Genomic DNA, 10,813 nt, shown 5'->3' with positions numbered 1-10,813 from the left:
CTCTTCCACCACAGTGCTTTGGCTGTTTCCACTGCTGAATATCAAAACTACCAGCGGCACAGACCTAAGTAGAGCCCTTGATCTGGTACTACCCTCCATGGAGAACAACCAGCCACTTGGGAAAAGTTGATTCCATTAGATCCCTTCCACACTGATAAAAACAGCAATTCTTCCTTATTGGGAGTGATATCTATTCTGAATATGGGCTTGCCTTTCAGACAAAAAGCGTGGGAAATTAATTACTCACAATTGTACAAAGGGTCACTAACAGAATTCCGTGTATAAATAACCCAGCTCCCTCATCCCCAGGTGAAATATTTGTGTGGTGCAGATTCTACCTTGGCTTCTAAAGTTTCCCAGTAGGATTAAGGATTAGTTACCCGCTGTGAAACCTGCTTCATGACAAAACTGTTAAAAGCTGCCTTCCCTTTCCTGTCTACCTCATCTGCCTACCGATGACTCCTTGCCATTCCCAAAATAAATTCCCCACCACTCCTAAAATAAACTATTTGCACTCAATCCCTTGTCTTGGGATCTGCTTCTGGGAGAACTCACTTTCTCACTTCAGACTAGCCATGCTGTTCTCCCTCTAGTTCTTCAAATTGTACTAAGCTCTTCCCCACCCCAGGACACAGATGCTTAAGGGACTAGAGGAGGAAGATGAGTCATTGAGATTAAACAGAAAAGAGAAAATGAAGCCCAAGAAAAGTACCGAATGGAAAGAGTTTTCAAAAGGATAGTGGCAAATGCCACTAAGAAATGAAAGAGTTAAGTAGGAAGGTTTTTATACCAAAGCAAGTACATGCTCTGTGAAATAGAAGGGACAGAATGCACTTACTCAACAACTGTTCAGTGAGCAACTGCTATGGCAGGCACTGTGCTTGGGGATAAGAATACAGTGACACAAAAGACAAAAGCAGTCCCTGCGGTGGTCAGAGAACAGGAAAAAATAAACAAAATTTACATATTTAAAAACCCTATTAAGTGCCATGAAAAAATAAATAAATAAGAGGGTTATAAAGAATTAGATGGGATTATTAGGAAAGATACCTCCAAGAAAATGACATTTCAGATGAGAACGGAACGAAAAAATGGAACAGCCATGCCAAGGGCCACGGACAGAGCATTTCAGCAAGAAACTCAAAATAGCACGTCAGTAGGGAACACGCTACTTACGCTCTAGGAAATGACAGAAGTCGGCTGTGACTGGCGCAGAGGGAACTAAGTAGAGTGACATAAGCTGAGACTGGAGAGTTAGGCCAGGGTTGACTCATCAGGATAGGGCATAGGGTAGGAATTTCATTCTAAGTATAATCAGAGTTCAGGGCACAATGAAGAGAGGGAGTGACATGATCTGATTTATATTTTTGAAAGATGACATTGGCTGTTCCTTGTAGCATGGCTATATGGAGGGCAAAACTGACAGTAAAAGAGGAAAGTTGTCAAGAAAAAGTGAAAGAGAAAAGGCAGAAATGTTAAACCTCATCTACTTTTTCAACAAGTTTGTTCCTTAAGTTAAAGTATAGAAATAGAAATCTAGGCAGAGGAGAGTACAAAATCCATGCCAGTCTTTTTATTTTTATTTTTTATTTTTTTAAATTTTTTTTTTCAACGTTTATTTATTTTTGGGACAGAGAGAGACAGAGCATGAACGGGGGAGGGGCAGAGAGAGAGGGAGACACAGAATCGGAAACAGGCTCCAGGCTCTGAGCCATCAGCCCAGAGCCTGACGCGGGGCTCGAACTCCCGGACCGCGAGATCGTGACCTGGCTGAAGTCGGACGCTTAACCGACTGCGCCACCCAGGCGCCCCGATGCCAGTCTTTTTAGATGGAAAAGACTTGAGCACATTTGAGGTTTGGGCAGTCTGTGAGGAGAAGGAAGATAGAGGGAAGAACAGATAACAGAAGACTTTCTGTAGGATGAAGGAAATTTCTGCCTCCCTTTCCTCCCAAGATTTCACTGAAATTTCAGAAAATGTACTCATTTTTAGTATTATGTATTCATAATTATACAGGAAATAAAAAGGAATTCCTGGACCATAAAAAATAAAATGGGATAAGATTGGTAGACAAACAGGAGGAGAGAAAATTATAGTCTTATAGTTCCCAAATGTGGCAATGCCCTACAGGGACATTTTAGAAAATTTTCCAAGAGACGCTGGCATTTAATGGTAGGGTACAGAAATATTAGATGTCTTGCAAATCACAGATAGTTTCTATTGTAAAGAATTTCCCTGTATCTTGTACAAATTTTGACTGCCTCACTGGACATTCATGTAGATTACAAATAGACATAATTTTCTAATCCTAGAATTAAACCTTATATTACTTATAAATACAGCTTATTCACACAGTTTTGATATAATGGAGTTTATGCAATCCTGTGTACATCAAAGAAGATTATCCTTTGTCTTATTTGGAACTTAACCCAAGAGTTGTTCACCATTTCAAAATATTATGACATCTACTACAAAGTTACCCAAGGTATCTGAAATACCAGTATAGTCCATTTGTAGATGTTAAATTCATGATAATTCTAATGTAAGTATAATATATGAACACATCATTATTCTAGTCATGCTCAAAGATTTCCATTATAAAAATTTATGTTAAAAATTATTTTCAGATATTTATGCTAATCTTTAAATTCTGTGTGAGGATCTGGGGTCCTAAACACACAATCTACAGGAGAGTTTCCCTAAAAATTCCCAAACACACACTTAAGAGTCCATAATTAGCCTTCATCCTATTTAAGAGAGAAACAGGTTAGGGAAACCCAAGTCAGTCATTTTACTAACCACTGCATTTATTTATAATATGAATATAAAAGGATCGTCAGACAGAAAATAATGATCAGACAGAAAATAAACACCAAAAATAAAGAGAAGCAAAATAAGTAAACATATTGAAAAACACCTACTTTATAAGAAAAGAGATGATTTAGAGGTCAGAAAAGAACTACAGAAAATTCCAACTAGTAGTCTCATAGAGAAACAAAAAGATATTGAATATAGGAAGCAGAATATACTGCTAGTGAAAAGAAAAAATACAGGAAGAAGAAAGTGTTCTTGAAAAGTAAAAGTATAATTGTAGATATAAAATAGTTTGCTGAACAATAAAATTGAGTCCCACGTTGGGGACTAAAATATAGAGTCCAGAAATCACCCAAAATACAGAGGAAAAGACAAAGGAATAGAAACCAAGGAAACATTTGGACATTTGAAGGATAGATTTAAATATATAACCCATTTAACAGGAGGAAACAACTGGGATACCAAAATGAGTAACAAAAGTAATCAAAAATATAATATGACAAAATGTAATTTAAGAAGACTGACCCAGGGCTAAAAGAAGATAGGAGTCCCTAGACTTTAAAAATTCTTATAAAACAAGGCACATTTGATGAAAAAAAGAAACCCACAACTAGATACATCCTGGTAAAATTTCAGTGCACCAAATATAAAGAGAAAATCTAAAATCTGCCAAATAGACATGTTAGCTATGAAGGAATAGAAATGAGAAGCAGTACAGTAAGGCAAATGAGAGCATGAACTCCGAAACCAGGATGTCTGGATTGAAGTGAATTCTTAATTCTCCATCTAATAGGTTGTGTGAACTGAGGCAAGTTGCTTACTCTCTCTTTGCTTCAGTTCTCCCATCTGCAAATTTGGAATAATATTGTTCTAGAGAATTGTCAAGATAAAATATGTTAATACATAATTTGCATAAAGAGTACCTGGACATAATTTGAGCTGATTTATGTAAGCTCTTTTATCATCATGATGAACACTGAAAGCTCTGACACATGACCAATGTCTTTAATATCCTTTCATGCTTTGAAAAGTCTACAATAAGCAAGTTTTCATGACATAGGATACATTTCCTACTATTTGGGTCTAATTACAAAACTTGACTCCATAATGAATGTTTATATAGTTAGAATGTTATAGTGATTTTTATTGTTTTTTAAGTTTTAGACTCAATTTATAGGAAAATAACAATGAACTTAATTTATTCAGAGAATGCAATGTAAATATTTTAAACACTGACAATATAAAAAGGCCAATATTACTAACCAATTTAGGAAACATAAAAAGAAAAGAGTGGTGGAAAAAGAAGTAAGCATGCTATTTCTAGCATTCTTTTTTTGTTGTTGTTGTTTTGTTTTTTTTTTACAACAGGGAATCCAGAAATATCACCCAAAGAGGACATTGAAGACTGAATGTTTACATCCTCCCAAATTCATATCTTGAAGCTCTAACCCCCACATGATGGTATTTGGAAGAAAATGGATGGGTAAGTGGATAGATGATGATAGATAGATAGATGAGAGAGTGAGAATGAGAGAGTGAGAGAGAGAGAGAGACAGAGAGAGAGACAGAGAGAGAAGCTATATATACATAAACCTGTTTCTGAGTAGAATATCAGGCAGGATACATCCCAAACAATTCCCAAAAGCTTTGGATATAGCAGAGAGGCAAGGACCTTGGAAGCTGAAACTCATCCTGGAATCATTTTAGCACCCTCAACTACCAGCACCTGTACTAAACCTCAAACTGCAAGCCCAAGATTCACTGACTGATCTGTTATGGCTTTCAGGGAAACTACTCAAAACCGTAAAGATCCGTGTTACCTCGGTGCCATCTTTCGAACCTCTAATTCTGCCTTTACAGGAACTGCTTCTGCCTGTGGTAGTCTCCTTTGCCCTGCTTCTTCCAGAAGAGTTTGTTAGGCGCTCCATTCTCAAGGCCCCTTCGTAGTTGATGTCACCTTCTTTGATTATGGAAAACCTTGGGAAATTAAATATGAATTTATAAATGCAACTTTGTAAACACAAGAGAAGAGAGAGGGATAACACCGGATAAAAGCTCATTTCCGCAATGAAAAAGATCTATGTCAAGGACAGGAAGAGGAAGCTGCTTGCTGCTACCGATGTCTAGGTCATATTGGTTTTGCTCAGATCCGACCTCCCTTATTTTCTCCTCAAGGCCCCAGATCCCAGCACCCTTTCTTTGAAGAGGTCCCCTTAAAAGCCTGAACTCTCACCCCTCTCCTTCGGATTCCAGACCCTGTGCTCCTCACCTGCATCCCTTTCCTCTGCCTCTCCTCATGCCTCCAGGGCCTTCACTCGCCTAGTGGGCACTCCCCAGATCCCCCACCTTGCCCCATCAGAGCCCCCAGAGCAGCCTCGGGCCACCTCCGCGTTGAATCTTTCCAGTGACAAAGAAGATATAGAACCCCCACAGGACATCTCTGTTCCAGGCCCATCCCTAAGGACACCCTTTACCTTGACCCTCCCACTAGGTCACCAGGAGCCCCGGGGCACCCCCCACTCCTCACCTGTGACCTGAAGAGCTGCGGGGCGGGCGCTCTTTCTCTCATTAACCTTTCTCTCATTAACATCCTCAGCTGCTTCACCCTGTGACTTTCCTCTTTACAGGCAATTTGATCATCTGGACCAATCAAACCATCCTTCTCCTGTGCCAGGACATTGAGAGAAATTGCCTAATAGTTATCACCTCAAATTTATTGCTTATGACCATGACTGCTCTATTTTTTTATAGTGGTCCTTAAAACTCTACAGCATTTTATTGTTCTCTTCAAATCCCCTCAGCATGCATATCTATTTCAGAGAGAATCCTCCCAACTGTCTGATGCTTTCCTCTATATCCTTACTTAGTCTGAGAAGATCATATGGTACTCCATACACAAAACAACTACCCCCCTTTGATTTGGATTTGATTGACTCCAGCTTTCTCAAGAATCTCACCCCATTATCTTTTAATCATATCATTAATCTGTCCCACATCATTAATCTGTCTACTGGTGTGGTAGGGTGAATATTGTTCACCCAGAGATGTCCATGTCTTAATTCTCAGACCTGTGAATATGTTAACTTACGTGGTAAAAGGGAATTTGAATATGTGATTAAGAATTTTGAGATGAAAATATTATCCTGGATTATTGAGGGTGAACCAGAATCCTTAGAGAGAGAGGAGGTCAGAGGGGAGAGAAGACACTGCTGGCTTATAGAGGGGGATGTCGCAAGCCAAGAAATACAGGCAACCCTCTAGAAGCTGGAAAAGGTAAGGACACATGTTCCCCCTTGAAACCCTCAGAAGTAACAGCTCTGCTAAGACCTTCATTTTAGGCTTTTGACTTATAAAATTATAAGAGAACAGATTTATGTGTTTTAAGCCAATGAGTTTGTGGTGATTTGTTACAGCAGAAACAGGAATCCAGTATAACTGGCATTTATCATCCATTCCATTAAAATAGTCAAGTCACTTTCATGCTTGCAACAATGATAGGAATGAGCCTGTGCCCTATTTCATCTCTTCCTTTCCATCATGATATTTCATAGGAGTATACATTCACCATCTCAACTTTGTCCCTTTCAGATACCCAAATGTAATTGATCTGGTCTACCTTTAGACCAAAATCTTCCCTACAGCTCATCTGCCAAATTGTACCACTGATGATCTATTGGTTGCCAAATCCAAACAACACTGTTTAGTACTGACTTACTAGCATCTTGGCAATATTCAAGATTTTATGCCAGTATCTCTTGATTTCAGCTACACTATCCTCTTCCAAATCTATATTTCTTCTTATATTCCTAATCAGGATTAATGTCACAATTATATATTTCTTACTAGTCAAGTAAGAAACCTGGAAGCCTCACTTTCCTTAACACTCAGTGAATTCTAGCTCATGACATATCTAAATTGTATATTCTCTTTTCTTTTTTAAAATTTTTTTATTGTTTATTTTTGAGAGAAAGAGAGAGAGAGAGAGAGAGAGAGAGGGAGGGGCAGAGAGAGAGGGAGACACAGAATCCAAAGCAGGCTCCAGGCTCTGACCTGTCAGCACAGAGCCTGACGCGGGCTCCAAACTCATGAACCATGAGATCATGACCTGAGCTGAAGTTGGCTGCTTAACCGACAGAGCTACCCACCCAGGCGCCTCTGTATATTCTCTTTTCTATTACATCTTCCACTGACTAGTGAGCTTCATGCTTTGTCATCTGGCTTATTGCAACAATCTGTTCACTTCCTGACTCCAAACTATTCTCTCCATTTCATTTTCTACTCTACTGCCAGGGTAATTTCTCTAGCAGGTAAACCTAATTGTCGTTCCCCGATTTAAAATCCATTAACATGACTTCATTGCTTTCAGATTAGCTCTGCCTATTCACATTTCATCGCTTTTTAGACCTCCCAAACTCCACAGCTTCATGGTGACAAACGAGTATTTTGATTCACATGATCCAATACCAATTCCACCACATATTAGCTTCAACATGGTGAATTATAGTTAACAAGCCTCAATTTCCCATCTGTAAAATGGGGATAATAAGACCTAACTCAAAGTGTTGTTAAAGAATTAAATGAACTCGTTTTTTTGTAAAGAAGTCAAGTACAAAGCAATAGGGTACAGATATTATTATCTTCAGTAAATACTGGGAAAGCTGAATGGAGCACTAGATACCATGTTCTTGCCTGAGTTATGAGGAGTGGTACCAACCAACTGCGCTCAAACATCATAACTTTCTAGTTATTCCTTTTTAGGCATTCACTACACATGTATTTATGAAGGATCTAGTATGTCCCAGGCACTTTTTACACACTGATAATGAAATAGTAAACAAAATATAAAATCTCTTCCTTCACAGCTTACGTTCTAGTGGACAGTATAAACAATAATAAGAGAAGTAAAAAGAACATTGTGTTAAAGATAAGCTATAAAACAAGGAAGAAGGGATATAAAATACTGATGGAGAAAGGTTAAATTTTAGAATAGACAGGAAAAGTCCTGCAAAGAAGGTGACTGACTGAAGATCTGAAGGAAGGAAGGGGTCCCACCATTCTGTTATCTGGGAAACACCATGCCTGACTGAGAGACAGCAAAACTCTAAGGTAGAATGAGCCCCATGGGTTCAAGGAACAGCAGAAGGGTCTGTGTGGCTGAAGCTAAAAGATCAGGGTGAGTAGGAGAAAATAAAGTCACAAAGATGAAGTGAGGAGGCAGATTCTGTATGACCCCAGAGATCCAAATAAAGAGCTTGACTTTTACTCTGAATACAATAGGAAGGTAAATACATTGAAATTTTGGGCCTTATTTAAAATTTCTTATTTTTATTGAAACTTGGAATGATTCATGTATACATGTTTCTTTTGCTTTGGATAAAATTTAAAGAAAAAAATCAAATGAAGTTTAGCATAAAAATGGTGTAACCAATTATGTTCCTTAAGTGTTTGAGAACCTAGTACTTTATATATGCTTTTCTTTTCTTTTTTTGTTGTTTTTTTTTTCCCCTGCTACCAATATGACCATTGTTCTCATAGCTTTTCTGACAATTTGCTTGCAAGACGAAATTAAGTCAAGATAGTTTAATATTTTTTAGGATTATAATGTCTACAGCATTTCTTCGAAAAGTTCATTCTGTATCATATTTAGGTTTTAGTTGTATAATCATCAGTACAATATTTAATTTCTAAATTAGAAATGCATACAGAATTAACAAATGCATATGCTGTATCTATAGAAAAGCAATTAGCTAAAAATGTCATAAATGATTTGTTTAGGTTTTCTCTTACGGAGAGGCTCCTTGGTAAAGCAATGATACACTCAAGCAAAACTACAGTCACAGTTACAGAAGTCAGATGAGCACACTGGGTCTGTGATATTTCTGCCACAGGCTTTTTCAACACCTGTTGATCAGTCAATCAGAGGAAACCTCAGGGGCTGAAGGCATGCCAGCTCTGTGGAAATTCCTTCCCAAAATAGCAATAGCTAAGCAAATTGCTAGGCCAACAGAAGTAGAGGATGGACAGACCTCAGGATTTTGTGTGACAGAGCAACTGTCTTCAACGGTTGGCATTTTTTCAGTGCTTAAATCCTCCTTTGGTCTAACAGCTGATTTCCTCCTTTGTCATATTCTTCCTTCCTTTCTGTTTTCCCAGGGAATAACAGCCACACCCTTCCACATTAGACTTTCTTTGGTAAGCAGCTTCTGAAATTGTTTTACAGCTGTCCCTAGTCGTCTGGCAGTGAGCACTTTCAAGTTTAATATTCCCTCACTAAATATTTCCATGAGGCATTTAAAATGCAAACTTTAAGAGAAACAAATGGAAGGCTGTCAGTTTTTATTTAGATCAAATGAGTCTCAAAGCCAGTTTTAAATAGTCAATTATTTTGGTGGCTTTGTCTTTCCCTCCAAATGGAGAAAAAAAAAAAAAATTCAAATGACTTCATACAGTTTGGTGAAGACTTCATTTTTTTTTTTTTTTTTAAATATCAACCCAACTCAATTCGAATCATTAAAATTTTCAGCCATGCAAAGGTTCTTAAGTTTAAGTTATGGTCAAACTATAAAAACTATTGGTTTTCTTTCTTTTTCCCTTAGCGTAATATAATGAGCATTTTTTAGTTGATATAAACACTTTAGAAAAATCAGTTTTTATGGCCACTTGAGAATTCCATGAGTTTACTAAGCTGTTCCATAAATTGCATTTAAGTTGCTTCAGTTTTTCGCTATTATAAGCAGTGTGAAACTGGAGTGTTTTTACATAAAGCCTTTCCTATAGTTAAGATTATGTTCTCAAAGCAGATCTAGGACAGACTGGGTCAAAGGCTATGACTTTTTTAAAAATTGTAGTTAAAACTCAATGTTACATTAGTTTCAGGTGTAGAAGACAGTGATTCCACAAGTTTACACATGATGCTGTGCTCACCACAAGTGTAGGCTACCATCTAAAGGCTATGACATTTAAAGTTAGCCAGGTGAAGTTGAATGTTCACATGTGCAGAATACGGTCCTTTTATAAATGGATCTGATGATTTGCCAATCAGCAGGCAAAAGCGGACCAAGGTTAGAAGAAACCTTATTTAAGATATTTAAAGTCAATGAAATTTATTTTTAATTGTCTGAATTAAAACATACTGGAATCAAAATTTCTTTGATTAATTATGCTCTATTTACAACACAAAGGACTTTAAAAATCTTTTACTCTGTAGTAGATTCATCAGTAAAAAAAAGGATTTTAAAAGATTAAAATGACTGTAAGCTCATTATGTGGTTAACTTTTTTGTCTTAAATTTTTTTAATGGTAAGTATATCAAGCACATACAAATTTGAAATACAAAAAGAAAAAAAAAGATTAATTGGAAGTTTCTTTTAATTTTATCTTCCAGATACAATAACTAACATACAATGTGCTTATCTCATTTAATAGTATATTTGGGATATGCTTCTATATCACTTCTTCTTATATTATATTAGAAAGTACATTTTAAAAATTATTATTATTATTAAGGAAAAATATAATGAGTACAAGGAGTAATGGTCAAGATAAACCCTGATGCCAATTTTTCCCTCTGAGGCCATTTTTTTTTAAGTTTATTTATTTATTTTGAGAGAAAGAGAGAGCTAGAGCCGGGGGGGGGGGGGGGGGGCAGAGAGAAAGGGAGAGAGAAAGAGAGAGAAAGAGAATCCAAAGCAGACTCTGCACTGTCAGCACAGAACCTGATGCGGGGCTCGAACTCAGGAACCACAAGATCATGACCTGAGCTGAAATCAAAAGTTGGACACTTAGGGGGCCCCTGGATGGCACAGTTGGTTAAGCGCCTGACTTCAGCTCAGGTCGTGATCTCAAAGGATTGTGACTTTGAGCCCCTATCAGGCTCTGTGCTGACAGCTCGGGACCCAGAGCCTGCTTCTAATTCCGTGTTTCCCTTGCTCTCTGTCCCTCCCCCCACTCACACTCTGTCTCTGTCTCTCTCTCAAAAATAAATAAACATTAAAAATTA

This window comes from Puma concolor, chromosome B1, assembly GCF_028749965.1.
Source record: "Puma concolor isolate L17-30 chromosome B1, mPumCon1.1.hap2, whole genome shotgun sequence".
Lineage (NCBI taxonomy): Eukaryota > Metazoa > Chordata > Mammalia > Carnivora > Felidae > Puma > Puma concolor.
Note: the sequence above shows the minus strand (reverse complement) of the source record.